This window comes from Chiloscyllium punctatum, chromosome 3 (assembly GCF_047496795.1).
Source record: "Chiloscyllium punctatum isolate Juve2018m chromosome 3, sChiPun1.3, whole genome shotgun sequence".
NCBI lineage: Eukaryota > Metazoa > Chordata > Chondrichthyes > Orectolobiformes > Hemiscylliidae > Chiloscyllium > Chiloscyllium punctatum.
In genome coordinates this window covers 97,095,870-97,112,901 of record NC_092741.1, presented here as the reverse complement: position 1 = coordinate 97,112,901, position 17,032 = coordinate 97,095,870, and the positions used below count along the sequence as shown (strand labels likewise).

Genomic DNA, 17,032 nt, shown 5'->3' with positions numbered 1-17,032 from the left:
TTTATGGACACACCTATTATTTCTAACCTGTGCGTATGTGCATTGCAGTATTAATTCTTTACACATTTAATAATTAATAAACTTATTATTTTTGTTCATGGAAGCAAGAAAGCTTGTCAAATTGGATTCTTTTGAAATACAAGTTCATTTGGATTAGGGAGAAATTTATTCACAAGGGAAGAGATCCTTTTAATATTAATCCTCCTGTGATCAACTGGTGGGTGAATAGCCAGTCCATCCTTCCTTACCCAGAAGCTTAATGATTTGGGGTATCCCATCCGCAACAGTAACAAGTTGAGCAAACTGGCCTACAGTCTGGAGGTAACAGCAATGTCACACAGTAGGTGGCATCAGCTTTCATGGCAAATGCACAGCATGTGCTTCAACCAAATTAACATGCCTGAAAGTTGAAGGGGAGCAGTGCTTAGACTGTTCGAGGATTTCTACAGTCAGTGAAGGAGTTGTTCCAGCCTCAGTTAGGAAAGGTGGTGATGTATCTGGGGTGGCACAGTGTTACAGTGGTTAGCACTGCTACCTCACATCACCAGACACATGGGTTGAATTCCACTTTCGGACAAACATCTGTGTGGAGTTTGCAAATTCTGCGTGTTTTTCTTCCGGTTGCTTCGGTTTCTTTCCACAATCCAAAAATGTGCAGGCTAGGTGGATTAGCCATGGGAAATGCAAAGTTATAAGAATAGAATAGGCTGGGGGTTGGGGGGTGGGTGGGTCTGGGTGAGATGCTCTTCGGAGGGTCGGTGTGGACCAAATGGGTGAGGGGTCAGCTGCGTGGAGAATGGGTGGGTGAAAGTCATTGAGGGAAGATGCTGCATGCAATATTGTATTAGAGCAGTAGACCATGTGGGAGTTGGGTGCATTGGCAACGTTTGAGTGCAAGGTAGCAGATGGCAGTATTTTCCCTTTCAGAGTGCCAAAGATCATGAATCATCTTGAGGCATTGCTGCACATTTCTCTGGGCCATGGACACTGTACTGACCTGGGTGCCTACTTTAGACCTGGATGGAAGCTTTCGAAATGGTGCGCAGCTGGAGTTTAAATATTGTGCGGAGAGTGTGAGATTGCCTCCATGTTGTACTTGTGCTCAGAGTTCGTAATTAATGAGGAGAGCACCATTAAATTGCTCAAACTGCTTCACGAAACTCCCTTGACAACAATTTTATGTAGCATGTGTAGCAGGAAAGGAAACAGATGGTTTAAAATTCTGTTTTACAAAGCTTAATGGCTGTAAATACTTTAAACAACACACAAATGGTTTAAACTTGGTTTCACATCCTTAGCTGGGTTCAAAGTTTTTTTATTGTCTATTAATTATTTTTCAAATATAGTCAATATTACCATTCACAATTGATGTACATTGGCAGGAGTGTGTATCATATATGCTATGATCCTATTAACATTTAAAGAAGAAACCTGAAAACCCAGCAATTAACTGTCAGAGCTATGCTATGCTGGGGACACCCTCCACTGTCTAATGTGGTACTATCTGTGGGACAACTCCAGAATGGATCTAGCAGTTTATAACTGGGAACCCATGAAATGCCGACGGCCATCAGCAGATTTGTATTTCACAATAATCGGTAACTTTATGGCCCAGAATAACCCTTATAGCAGGCACACAACAATGATTCAAAGACAGTGCATAACAGTATAATTGAAAAAGCAACAGACATAGCAGAAAATTAGACACCAAGCTGCTGAAGCTATAACACAAAAATATATGCATGTTCAACAGCAAAAACTGCTTGTCATTGACAGAGTTAAGTGATTCAATAAATAATGGATCAGATCAATGCTCTTCAGTCCTGCTACATCCAGTCATAAATGGTAATGAACAGTGCAGCAACTCACAGTAAAAGAGGACCTCATAAACTTCCCTATCCTCTAAAATAACATAGCTCAGCATGCAATACAAAAGGCAGGATTAAAATGTTGACAACTAACTTAAATCAGAAGTACAGGGTGGATGATTCATCTCGGACTCTTCCTGTGTTGCCAGCATTCATTGTATTTAAAATTAAGAAACAACTGAAAGCACTGGATACACTAAAGCTATGTACCCTGACAACGTCCCGGCTACGGTGCAATGGATTCTAGGAGCTGGATCTCCAGCTGGCCTGTTTCATCAGGTCCATCATACACTAGATTTTGTTGCACCTTTGATCCAAATATGGATACGAGAGCTAAATTATAAATGCATGGTAAAATTGAGGCAGTATTTGGTTGGGGTTAGCACTGAGGCACCCTTGTCAATTAACACCCTTGGAACTTGGAGAAAAAAAATCTCAATAGTCTGCTTCAGAAAATGGCCATGGTTTTTGCAAGCCAATGGTCAGACTATCACTATAAAAGTTTGCCATGCTGATGCCCTAGACCCAAAAAATTCAACTGTTTCAGCAATGCCAGAGTCAGTGTTCTGCTTCACTTGAAATTTCTCAGATAATGAACAACTCCATGCCTTCAAATAGCACAAGGACTGAACATCATCTCCAGGCTTTGGAGACAGGGTGGGACAGGACGAAACTGCTCCCCACGATGGGGGAAATCAATGACCGAGGGGCATAGATTTAAGGTAAGGAGCAGAAAGTTTAGAAGAGATGTGAGGAAACACTTTGTCACCCAGAGGATGGCAGGAATCTGAAACTCACTGCCTGTATTCCCCTCGGTCATTGATTTCCCCATCGTGGGGAGCAGTTTCTTCCTGTCCCTTTAACACAATGTCACAGACAACACCATCACCAATCCTGGATATGTCCTGCCCCACTGGCTTCAAAGGTGGTAGTATGGTGGCATACAGTCAGGATGGAGTTGTTGTGGGAGTCAATATCCAACAACACAAATGGCTCAGCAGCAACACTAACGATCAAGCTGGTTGGATTTTACAGAACATAGCTGCTAGACTAGCTTTGCAGCTATGTAGAGGTGGTTTATAAACCAACAGGGGGAAAAACATAATTGACCTCATTCCTACCAATCTACTGGCAGATGTATTCATCCATAACAAAATCATTAAGAATAATCACTGCACAGTCCTTGTGGAGATGAACTACTGTCTTCATATTGAGCATACTCGCTCTCACGTTTTGTGGCACTATCATCGTGCTATAGATTTCATGCAGATGTATCAACTCAAACTCTGCGTCCATTAAGCTCAGCAGCAGAATTGTACTTTGATACAATCTGTAAACACACACTAAACAACCCCACTGTCCTGTGGTCGAAAACTTCAACTCCCCCTCCCATTACGCCAAGGACATGCAAGTCCTGGGCCACCTCCACCGCCAGACTCTAGCCACCTGACGTCTGGATGAAGAACACTTCATCTTCCACCTTGGGATCCTCCAACCACATGGGATCAATGTTCATTTCACCAATTTCCTCAACCCCACCCTATCCCAGATCCAACCCTCCAACTCAGCATAGCCCTCTTGATCTGTCCTATCTGTTCATCTTCTTTCCTACCTATCCATTCCTCCCTCTGCTCTGACCTTTCACAATCACGCCCCACCTCCATCTACCTAGTGCATTCCCAGTTACCTTTCCCCAAGTCCTAACCCCCTCCCATTTAGCTCTCAGCCCCGTTGGCCTCCCTGACATTCCCGATGAAGAGGTTATGCTCGAAATGTCAACTCTCCTGCTGCTCGGATGCTGCCTGACCGGCTGTGCTTTACCAGCACCACACCCTTTATAGCACACATTATTTAACCATCATCATCAATCCAGGGATGAGTTCAGGTTCACGAAAACATCAAAAGAACATGCCAGTATTATGGATCAGGCCAGACCCCCTCAAAATATTTCCAGAATGTAGCCCAAACCCTAACTTTGCTCATTGTTTTAAGCAGGTGTAAACTGGATATTCCAGGAGTGATACAGCTGGTTCAACCAATTAGTTTTAAGCAAAACAGAATTCATTTGCATGATCACCAAATGAAACACAAACAAAACAAAACAGAATGTAGAATAACTTAACCTATCTGAAAAGCCAACAGAGTATCCCAACTTAATGACGCTGTTGCAAATACTTGCAACAATCCCCATAAGCACCCCCTTGCAAAAGAAAGGAAAAATCCAATACAGGTTCTTACAAATGAGATGTCAGAGAGAGAATCAGCTTCTTTAGGTCCAGCAGCTTCACAACTGACTGCTTGTTAAAGCTTGGGCGGCACGGTGGCACAGTGGTTAGCACTGCTGCCTCATAGCACCAGAGTCCTGGGTTCAATTCCCACCTCAGGCAACTGTCTGTGTGGAGTATGCACATTCTCCCTGTGTCTGTGTGGGTTTCCTCCGGGTGCTCCGGTTTCCTCCCACAGTCCAAAAATGTGCAGGGCAGGTGAATTGGCCAGGCTAAATTGCCCATAGCATTAGGTGAAGGGGTAAATGTAGGAGAATGGGTTTGGGTGGGTTGCGCTTCGGCGGGTCAGTGTGAACTTGTTGGGCCGAAGGGCCTGTTTCCACATTGCAAGTAATCTAATCTAATCTATAAACCAAACCAGCGAAAAGCTGAGCTGGGAGAATTGGCCATCCCCTTTCATTCTGCAGTATATGTTAGTTATAATCAAATTGGACCTAAAATCCATCCAAGCCAGACCTCTTGGTAACTCTTCATTTATGATCCCTCTGAAAAAAAAAGCCAAGGACATCATAACCTTGTTGAAGGAGCAGCATCATCACTCCAGGTGCAGCAGCTTGTATGCCTAAAAATGAAATGTCAATCTAGTGAAGCTACGAAACAGAACTGCTCATGTGCCTATCAATGTAGGTGGTAAGTAATAGCTAAGGCTTAGCTATTCAAAACCTAAAGATCTAAGCTCTAAATTTCTGCCATACCTAGTCATGAATGGATGTGGGCAATTAGACAAGTCACTGGTGCAAGAAGGTCCACAGACATGGAGAGAATGTGCAAACTTCACACAGACAGTCGCCTGAGGATGGAATCAAATCTGGGTCCCTGGTGCTGTGAGGCAGCAGTGCTAACCACTGAGCCACCATGCATATTTATGTTAGATGCAGGAGGAGGAGAAAACAGACATTATCAATACACAGAGAGATGCAGAGGCTGATTATATTTTAATTGGGGTGAAAGGAGATAAACAAAATAATATGATCGGCTTGGCTTGAACCTATTCAAGTAGAGAAACTTGTTTAAACTCTGAAATGCCAATTTCTTCAGATTTTAATATCGGAAATAAATAATCAGTTCAGTAAATTCTTCAGTTTGGAGAAGTGGAGGAGCTGGACAGCTAAGAGTTTAAAAGCTCATTTAATTTGCTCCAAGATGTGAAGGAAGGTGTCTCTTAACAGAAGTTGAAGAATGAAATCTTAAGCATTCCAGAAAGAAGACCAAGACTTTGCCTGATTATTATCTCTTTGCATAGAACCGCCAGTCATTTTCCTTTCTTCTCACTGTGCTGCCATATCCAGGGATTTTCTTTATTCAAAAGACAAGGACCACATGGATCTGTTGCATACTCCAGAGCCAAGCTAGCAAATATTTCAGTATGGACACATGCAGAGTTTGTGTTGTTGCACCGAGAAAGGAAATTGTACTCTCAAACTTTCACGTATGTGGCCCATGGGCATCACATAAAACAAACAAATGAAATGTTCCAAAACAAAAATGTGTGTTTCACACTCTCCTCCTTGCACAATGAAAACATCTGACACAGTTTACGCATACAGTTTAAGCACAAAATTTAGTTGCTCTTTGTTCAAATCACACTAGAATTATTCTTGGACTAAACTCATTTCTCCTAAGATCATACATAAACTAAGATCATACAATAATCACTTGAAACTACACGTTGCTGTTGGAACCTGGATTCAAAACTTCACATTAAAGAATGGCAATAATCATGCTTCAGACATCAAATTGTAAATGCAACTTTAGACTTTACTGAGTCAGATCTATCTTGCTGAACCTTCTGTTAAAAAAAAGCCCAGTGACTGTCCTTAAATTGGCAAATTTAAAACCATTTGCAAACCCCTGGCAACACATATAAATGAAACATAACAATTTAAAGAGGTCGGATAATGAAAGTATGGGAATATAAATAGACTTATGAAGATGTTTATTTAAATCTTTGCTGGCTCAAAGAAAATTACATTTTCTTTCAACATTTTCTGATCATCTCACATGGGATGAAGCAATTCAAACACTGGCTGATTGACAAACATAATTTGGCAAATCTTATTTGAAATTATGGTTAACTTACTTCCATGCCAATGTGTCATGGGAGAAAAGAGCAGCAACAACTGTTACTTTCTTTAATGCATCTACAGTATCCCTACGTATAACGAATGGGGCAGGGACTGTTAAACAAAAGACTAAATTTAGTTCTTCAGTACAACATGGCTAGATGCATTCAAAGCTCATCGTGGAACAATTTTGAAAAACTTCATGCTTTAAAGGACAGTCAGTTGTACTGACTGCAGTATGAAGGGGGAAGTGAAATTGAATCACAAATGAATAGCAGGTAAACAGCACAAGCAGCAATCAGTCAAACCATGCTTTACTGGCAACATTTCAACTAGATTTCATTTATAAATTTTAAGGCAAGAAATATACAAAAGGGTATGCTGTGAACAAAATCCACAGATAGATTGCATGGCACTGAAATAAATGTTTCCAGATGGATCCTGACAAAAATAGGCATTCATATAAGAAAATGTTAGCTTCCATAAATCTGTGGCAGAAGTGAGGCCATTTTTTTCCTCTTCATTATTCAATTTCTCTTCCATAACATAAAGAATTCTTTAAGTGATAATACGGGTAAAAATGTAGAAATCTCGATCATCAAAATTCATGTTGGCTGGGAAACGGCACATATACATTTATTTCATAGAATAACAATAACAATCATAATTTGAAAATGACAGACGTTCTTCAGATGAAGTTTATATGGCAGAAAGAACATAATCCTATTTACGCTCATGTTAAAAGGGTCGATCAAATCTTTTAATTTTATCTTTGTTCTCAAATGGTGGAACATCAGAAAATGATTCTCAAAACTTTACATGAGGACATCAGGTGTGAGAAGAAATCTTAAGTGTACCAGAAATTACAATGAGACTCCTCCTGATTATTACCCCTTTATATAGAACTGACACTATTCATTTCCCTTTCTCCCTATGTTGTCACATCTAGGGATAATTCATAAGATCTATGAGACCTGCAATGGAGTAAAGAGGTCTAGACCAACTTTAGGTAGTAAAATCCTACTACACTGCAACTCAGAGAATTGGTTATGCAGGAAAACAAAGTAAGGAATTTGTACCAGATCTTTGTATCACTAGTTGGCTGTGAGCTGGAGTACTGAATCAACTCTGAACAACAACTTGCATTTGTACAGAACCATCAATATTGTAAAACATTCCAACGTACATCACAGGAGCACTTCGGAATATATTTTGACTTAGATTCAGGTATATTAAGGTAGATGATAAAAGCTCATTCAAAGAGACAGGTTTCAAGAAGTGCCTTAAATGATAACAGATATAGAGATGAAGAGGTTTTGGTACGAAACTACAGAGATAAACCCCCGTAGTTTAAGTAAAGCTTACTAATGGTGGAGAAATTAAAACCAAAAATGTGTAAGAGGTCAAAATTAAAGGACTGTTGTCATTTCAGAGGGTCTAGAGCTGGTTAAGGTTACAGAGACATGGAGTAGCACAAGCACGGAAAGGCTTAAAGCATGAAAATGTTTAAACTGACACATTGCTTAAATTGGAGTCATAGATTCATAGCATCCCTACAGTGTGGAAGCAGGCCATTTACCCCATCGGTCCCTACCGACCCTCCGAAGATAACCCACCCAAAATAACCTCCCTACTCTAATCCTATAACCTTGCATTTCGTATGGCTAATCCACCAGCCCACACATCCTTGGACACAATGGGCAATTTCGGATAGCCAGTCCACATAACCTGCACATCTTTGGACTATGGGAGGAAAACAGAGCACTTGGGGGAAACCCATACAATCACAGGGACAGTGTGCAAACTCCACACAGACAGTCGCTCAAGGCTTGAATTGAACCTGGGTCCTTGGCGCTATGAGGAGGCAATGCCAACTACTGAGCCACTCTGCTACCTTATGTCAGTGTAAGAACCTAAGAAACAGGAGCAGAAGTAGGGCATTTGACTCATTGAGTCTGTTTCTCTATTTAAGGAGATCACGTTTAAGCTGGTAATCCTTAATTTTCCTGCTTTTTCCCAAAAACATCTTGAGTCCCTTACTGATTAAAAATATGCTTCACCCTTCATGAAGCCATGTTAACTCTGTTTGATCAGATTATGTATTTCCAAATGCTCTGCTATTACATCTTATTATAATGGACTCTACCATTTTCCTAATGATAGATGTCAAGTTACAGTTTTTTTTGTCTCCTCTTCTTGAATAGGGCAGTACATGTGGTTTTCCAATTCCTGAAGATACTCTACAATCTAAAAATTCTTAGAACATTATTACCAGTGCATTCACTATCTCTGAAGCTACTTCTTTTAATATTCTAAGATGCATACGCTCAAGTCCAGTAGACTTACTGGTCTTCAGCTACATTAGTTTCCCTAGTGCTTTCTCTCTCGGGATAGTTGTTGTATTTATTTCCTCTTCCTTCCTTTGCCCCATGATTGTTTAGTATTTTTGGAATCCTATTAGTGTTGTCTACAATGAGGGTTGATGCGAAGCATTTATTCTATTTCTGTTATTTTCTTGTTCCCCATTATTAATTCCCCAGCCTCATTCCCTAAGAAACTTGTATTCATTTTTGCTTTTCTTTTCCTAATCATACGTTTAAAGATCACCCTGTTGTTTGTATTTATTTATTTACTCATTTACTGTCAAATTTAGTTTCTTTTGTTTTTTCCCTTTTTCTTATTTTTCATCATTTTTTGTTGGCTTTCAAAACTTTTCCAATCCTCTGGTTTACCACTAATCTTTGCCACATTGTCTGTGTTTCTCTTCAATTTGATACTATCCTTCACTTCCTTGGTTAACTATGGTTGGCTTATCTCCTTCCTACAATCCTTCTTCACTGGGCTTTATTTTCCTTTGAGTCATGAACTGTGAATACATGGATGATGAAAAGCACTCAGTGCTAGTTAGGATTAGCTCTTGTACAGAGTGCAGAGGAGATTTACTTGGATTATACCAGGGATCTTGAAAATCTAAAGCAGTTGGAATTTCTCTCTTTACAGCAGAGAAAGTTAAGGGATTTTATTGGTATATTCGAAATAATGGACGATTTTGTTTCAGTAAAGAAAGAGGAGCTCTTTTGCACTGACATGATGGTCAGAAACCAGAGAAAATAATTAAAGAAAGAAGCTTAGACTCTTACACTGAGAGTTCTGCTTGTCAGACATTCCTGGAAGAGCAGTAAAAACAGTTTCAACAGCAACTTTCAAAGAGGAATTCGGTCTATATTTGAAATGAAACCATTTACAAGCCTCTGGGGTAACAGCAGAGGAGTGGGAATAATTCAATAGCTCACAAAGAGCTATAAATTCCAGAAGGTCCAGCAGGTCCTTCCAATTGAGCACTTCCAATTTTGAGGGCGGCTCAATTGAAGCATTCCTAGTTGATACAGAATCATTACTGCCTTAGAGAAAAAACATAAATAATATCATGACAACATTTTGGAGGTCAAGCAACATCTGTAAAGATCATTTGCCCAAAAGCAAATCACTGCTAACATTGCTTACATTTGATAATTAGAAACTATGCAAGACCAAACAATGTATGCCAACAAACCAATACAAGTCCCAAAATCCAGAATTCTCCTTTCTTGAAAAATTACAATGGATGGTAAGCATTGTTCTTGCAAAACATCGCACATTTATCTTAGTGTGGAATTTTACAGTACAATGACCTTACTCACTTTGCATAAAATGGACATGGTTGCGTAGATCTTAGAAAAAAGATATTTTCTCTGACATCCTGCTGAATTACCCCATAAATCCTCACTCCAGGATTCATAATACGTACCCAGAATGAAATTGTCCAGAATCAGAAATAAAATTCAGTACAAAAAAGTATTGCTACATTTTTCTGACCCATAACTGTCTGGTATGTTTGGATTGACTACTCCCCGATGCAAAAATGTTCCTGGGATTGATTGCTTGCAATACGACCCTCAATGCTGTGTGAACCTCAGTCAAAAGAGCTTAAGAGTATGAAATGTGCAGTTTTGACAGGTGCTATTGTACAACCCAACTTTCTAAATTGGGACAATGGTGTATCACAATGTATTGAGCAGCCACACTGGTCTCTATTGCTCTCTGCACCGGATTACTCTTCTACAAACTACTGCAAAGAATATTTGACTAATAAAGACTGCTACATGCCAACAAAGGTTCTAGCATATAGAACAGCTATTGTCACTACACTGTCAGTACTGCAGCAAGAACTGGATTATGCATCAGCAACACACAAGAGTGCGAGGGAAATTCTATCGCCACTGCATTCTCTGAATTCAATAGGCTTATTCCAATTTCAGTCCACAATCAAAAAATACAGAAAATTTTAAAAAAGGTCTTTACCAGGGTCTCTCTGTACTGGTCAATAACTTTGATTTGTCTGACACCGACTGTCAACCTAAACTCCCCGCAGGCAGGCTGAAGTTTTCTGCAAGCAGTTGCAAGTGAACTAGCACATTACACACTTTGGTGCTGGAGCACAATCTTGCCAAATTGAACAGTATGCCATCAGCTTTGACATTATCAATTGACTTACCAAAACCATACAATAGCTGTATGGAGAAAAATATGCCTAGAAGAATATTGCCAGGACACTACCATAATTTACCACAATTTTGATCTTCCTGCATTGTAACTGATGAAACTGCACATGTTCTTGTGGAAAGGGAAGAAAGATGCCATGACAGTTTAAAACAGTCTGTCTGTGCTGACCATATTGAGGTCTATTGGGCAATGTACAGTGGTCTGGTTGTGCTGCTTGCTGCACTTCTGTAATAGTTGACATGAGAAAACGATAACTGTTGATTTGCCACCATGTAAGAACTGTAATGTCAAATATATAAAACATATCACAGAAGGCAGTGAGGTTTTAGTGGTCACATATGGATTAATGTGCAATATAAATAAACAGAAGAAAATCAACTCATCAAGGGGTCAAGTAATTTCATTAACATTAAATGTAAAGTTGGAGCAATTTAAATTTGTCTGAATCCTAGAAATAGAGCATTTTCATTATAATCGCTTCCATGGATTAAAAAAAATCTAGGTAATTTCCTTAGTTGGGGTCTGAAGTATGGTTTTAGCACAAATATGATCTCAGTCTGAGTTTGGGGACAAGAAGTTGGATTTTACTAGGTTATCACAGATTAAATAGCCTATAACAAAAGCTCAACTCAAAAAAACACTCAAAGACTATTAAGACATCGGAGCAGAAATTAGGCCACTCAGCCTACCAAATCTGCTAAACCATTCAATCATGGCTGGTGAGTTTCTCAACCCCACTCTCTCACTTTCTCCCCATAACCCTCCATCTTCTTAACAAACAAGAACCTATCTATTTCCGTCCTAAATATACTCAATGACCGGGCCTTCTCACAGCCATCTGTGGCAGTGAATTCCAGAGATTCACCACTCTCTAGCTGAAGAAATTTCTAGTGAGTTTTGAGAAGATTTGTAGCTTGGGTTGAGGTTCTGGATGTAGGCTTGCTCGTTGAGCTGAAAGGTTCATTTTCAGATGTTTCTTCACCATAACATCCTCAGTGAACCTTCAGGTTTGGGTTTCCTTGGGTTGGTGATGTCGTTTCCTTGGGTTAGTGATGTCGTTTCCTGTGGTGACATTATTTCAATGTTCTTTTTCTCAGGGAGTGGTAAATGGAATCCAAGTCAATGTGTTTGTTGATAGAGTTGGAATGCCATGCTTCAATGGATTCTCGTGCGTGTCTCTGTTTGGCTTATCCTAGGATGTATGTATTGTCCCAGTTGAAGTGTTGTCCTTCCTCATCCATATGTAAGGATACTAGTAAGAGTGGGTCATGTCTTTTTGTTGCTAGTTTTCTGCCTGTTGTCCAATATAGTGTTTGTTACATTTCTTGAAAGGTATTGTGTAAATGACATTAGTTTTGCCTGTTGTCTGTATGGGGTCTTTCAAATTCATTAGCTGCTGTTTTAGTGTGTTGGTGGGTTTGTGGGCTACCATGATGCTGAGGGATCTGAGTAGCCTTGCAGTCATCTCTGAGATATCTTTGATGTAAGGGAGATTGGCCAGGATTTCTGGACACGTTTTGTCTGCTTGTTTGGGTTTGTTGCTGAGAAATCAGTGGACTGTGTTCATTGGGTACCATTCTTTTTCAATACACTGTATAAGCGATTTTCCTCTGCGCTGCACTGTGTGGTGGCTCGTTGAAATAATGTTCTAATACAGCTTCGTTTGTGGATGTTGGGATGATTGCTTCTGTAGTTCAATGTTTGGTCTGTATGTGTTGTTTTCCTGTAGATGCTGGTTTGAAGTTCCCCATTAGCTGTTTGCTTTACTGTGACATCTAGGAATGACAGTTTGTTGTAGTTTTCCTCCTCTTTAGTAAACTTTATGTCAGTAAGGGTATTATTGACAGTTTTGAAGGTTTTCTCTCATTTGTTTCGTTTAGTGATGACAAAGGTAGCGGACTCAAAGTTTGGGTTCGACGGTTGGCAAAGCTGTTTGCTTGTGTCTCGACATTACTGCCTCTGCTAAGAACCCTGATATCAGAGATCCCAAACTTTGGATCCGCTAAGTGGATGACACCTTTGTCATCACTAAACAAAACAAATTAGAGGAAACCTTCAAGACCATTAATAATACCCTTACTGGCATAAAATGCACTAGAGAGGAGGAAAACAACAACAAACTGCCATTCCTAGACGTCACTGTAGAGCGAACAGCCAATGGGGAATTTCAAACCAGCGTTTACCGGAAAACAACACATACGGACCAAATATTGAACTACAGAAGCAATCATCCCAACATTCACAAACAAAGCTGCATTGAAACATTATTTCAACGAGCCACCACACAGTGCAGCGCAGAGGAAAATCACCTATACAGTGTACTGAAAAAGAATGGGCACTCAATGAACACAGTCCACTGATTTCTCAGCAACAAACCCAAACAAGCAGACAAAACATGTCCAGAAATCCTAGTAAATCTCCCTTACATTAAAGACATCTCGGAAATGACTGCCAGACTACTCAGACCCGTTGGCATCATGGTAGCCCACAAACTCAGCAATACACTAAAACAGCAGGTAATGAACTTGAAAGATGTAATACAGACAAGCAAAACTAATGTAATTTACAAAATACCTTTCAAGAACTGTAACAGAGACTACATTGGACAAACAGGCAGAAAACTCGCCACAGGATGCATGAACATCAACTAGCCACAAAAAGACATGACCCACTCTCACTCGTATCCTTACATATGGATGAGGAAGGACACCATTTTGACTGGGACAACACATCCATCCTAGGACAAGCCAAACAGAGACATGCATGAGAATTCCTAGAAGCATGGCATCCCAACCGGAACTCTATCAACAAACACATTGACTTGGATCCCATTTATCACCCCCTGAGAAAAAGAACACAAAATTATATCACCATAGGAAATAATGTCACCACAGGAAATGACATCACCAACCCAAGGAAACCCAAAAATATAAATAGAAAGGGAGCCACATCACCAGTGCTACATCCAGAGGCTCACTGAAAATGTTACCTAGCATGGTGACGAAATGTCAGAAAACAAACCTTCCAGCTCAGCGAGCAAACCTACATCCTCAAGAAGTTTGTCCTTATCTCCGTTCTAAAAAGTTTTCCCTTTACTCTAAGACTGTGCCCTGGGGTCCTAGTCTTTCCTGCTAAAGAAAACATTTTCCCACCATCCACTCTGTCTAGACCATTCATTCAGTTTTCTGTAAATTTTACTTAGATCCCTCCCCCTCTTCTAAACTCCATCATGTATGGACCCAGAATCCTCAAACGTTCCTCAAATGTTAAGCTTTTCATTGCTTGGACCATTCTCGTGAACCTCCTGTGAACACACTCCAAGGTCTATAATCCTTCCTCAGATATGGGGCTCAAAACTGCACGCAATACTCCAAATGTGGTCTGACCAGAGCTTTACAGAGCCTCAGAAGTATATCACTAGTTTAATATTCAAGTTCTCTCAAAATAAATGCCAGCACTGCATTTGATTTCCTAACTACTGACTCAATCAAGTGAATCCTCTACTGGAACTTCCAACTTCTTTCTGCACTTTAGACTTCTGAATCTTCTCCCCATTTAGAAAATAATCCATGCTTCTATTCTTCTTGCCAAAGTGCATGACCTCACATTTGCCCATGCTGTACTCCATCTGCCAATTCTTTGCCCACAGTCCTAACCTGTCCAATCTTTCTACAGCCATCCTGCCTCCCCAATACTACCGGTGCCTCTCCCTATATTTGTATCACCTGCAATCTTAGCCAGAATGCCCTCAGTTCCTTCATCTTGATCATTAATGTATAAAGTAATAAGTTGTGGACGCAACACTGAGGCTTGCAGAATATCACTTGTCACCAGCTGCCACCCTGAGAAAGACTCTTTTTATCCCCACTCTACTTTCTGCCAGACAGCCAATTTTCTATCCGTGCTGACACCTTGCTTCTAACACCATGGGCTCCTATCTTACTCTGCAGCACCTTGTCAAAGGCCTTCTTGAAGTCCAGGAAGATAACATCCATTGGCTCTCCTTGGTCTAATCTGCTTGTCATCTCCTCAAAGAATGCTAGCAGACTTGTCAGTCATGACCACCTCTCAATGAAACCATGCTGATTTTGCCCTACTTAACCATACACTTCCAAGTATTCAGAAGTCTCAACCTTCACAATGGACGCCAAAATCTTATCCACAACCGAGGTCAGGATAATCGATCTGTAATTTTGCCTTACACCCCTTTTAAACAGGGGTGTCAGGTTAGCAATTTTCCATTTCTCTGGGACCCTCCCTGACTCTAGTGAATCATGAAAGATCACCACTAACACCTTCAATATCTCTTCAGCTATCTCTCTTAGAACTCTGCGGTGTAGTCCAGGTTATTTATCCACATTCAGGCCATTCAGATTTTCTAGCACGTTTTCCTTGGTGATAGCCATTATATTCAGCTCTGTCCCCTCACTCTCTTGAATTTTTGGAATATTACTTGTGTTGTCCACCATGAAGACTGATGCAAAGTAATTATTTAGTTTCTCAGCCATTTCATTGTCCCCCACTGTTATCTCTCCAGCACCATTTTCCAGCAGTACAATGTCTACTTTAACCTCTCTTTTGCCCTTTATAAATCTAAATTCTTACAGTCTTCCTTTATATTACTGGCTAGCTTACCCTCATATTTAATCTTCTTCCTCTTTTTTTCCTTCTTGCCCTCCTTTTTTCTTGCCCTCCATTGGTCATTGTAAGCTTCTCAATTCTCTGGTTTCCCACTGTCCTTCTCCACATTATATGCTTTCTCTTTTGTTTTATGCTATCCTCGACTTCTCTAGTCAGCCATGGATGCCTCATCCTTCCTGTACCATGCTTCATTTTCCTATGGATGAATTTTTGCTGTGTCTCCTGAATTATTCCTGGAAACACCTGCCATTGCTGTTCCACTGTCTTTCCTGTTAGGCTCCTCTTGCAGTCAATTCTACCCAGCTCCTCCCTCATGTTTCTGTAGTTGCCTTTATTCACTGTAATACCGTTACATCTGATTCTAGCTTCTCCCTCTCAAATTGCAGATTAAATTCAATCAGATTATGATCATTGCCTCCTCGGGGTTCCTTCACCTTAAGCTCCCTGATTGAGTCTGCATCATTGCACAACACAAAACCCAGTATTATCTGTTCCCTAGTAGGTTCCACCACAAGCAACTCCAAAAAGCCACTTCATAGACACTCCACAAACTCCTTTACTTGCGATCCACTACCAACCTGTAACTTTGCCGTTCTAACACACCCTTTCTACATCCTGATGTATATTGCACGCCAGCGCCTCACGACTGTTTGGAGGCCTGTACATCACTCCAACTATGGTTTTGTTTCAATCTTTGCGGTTCCTCAATTCTACCCACACAGATGTTACACCATCTGACCCTACTTCATTTCTTAATACTTATTTAACTTCATTCCTTATTAATAAGGCCACCCAACCCCTCTGCCTATTTGCTTATCATTTCGATAGAATGTATATCCTTGGATATTCAGCTCCCAATCCTGATTCCCTTGCAGCCTGATGCCCGCCATTTCATACCTGCCAATTTCGATATGCGCCACAAGCTCATTTATCTTATTCCTTAAGATTCATTTAGATATAACATATTCAGATATAGCACCTTCAGTCCTGTATTAACTCTCTCTCATCTGTCCAGTGTGCTTGAAGTTTGATTGCTAACCCTTTCCAAACACTCTCCCCTATTTGTTCCTGTGCTGGAGACTTTAATAACTTCTCCTGACTTCTGCTTCTGTCATTTTGTTCTTATTTTTCCACACGTTTGAATTCAGCCCTATTGATGTTAATCTGATGCTTTGTTTCCCACTGGGGGATGTTCTACCCTTCCCTTCCCTTCCCCCACTTTCTAATTTAAAGTCCAGTTGACTAGCCTATTTACTCTTTTCGTAAGAACACTGGTCCCAGCTCGGTTCCGTGGGAGACCGTCCCAGTAGTAAAATTCCCTCTTGTTCCAATACTGATGCCAGTGATTCATGAAAAGGAATCCTTCTTTCACACACCACTCTTTTAACACATGTTTACTTCCCTAATTCTTGTCCTTATTCCAATGTGTACGTAGATCAGGCAGTAATCTGGAGATGTTAACTCGAGAACCTGTTCTTTAATTTGGTTCCTAGCTCCTGACAATTCTTGAACAGGTTCTCTTTCCTAGTCTTGTCTATGTTGTTGATCCGGCATGGACCACAACAACTGGATCCGTCCCCTCCCTCTCCAATATCCTTTCAAGTTGATCAGAGATATCCCTTACCCTGACATC

The 17,032-nt window shown here is 40.5% G+C and overlaps 1 protein-coding gene across 5 annotated transcripts in view; it reads right to left on the bottom strand.

Annotated features, from left to right (window-relative positions):
• supt3h (SPT3 homolog, SAGA and STAGA complex component) overlaps positions 1–17,032 on the bottom strand; it is a 425,992-nt gene that overhangs the window by 31,982 nt on the left and 376,978 nt on the right. The gene's annotated exons all lie outside the window — the stretch shown is intronic.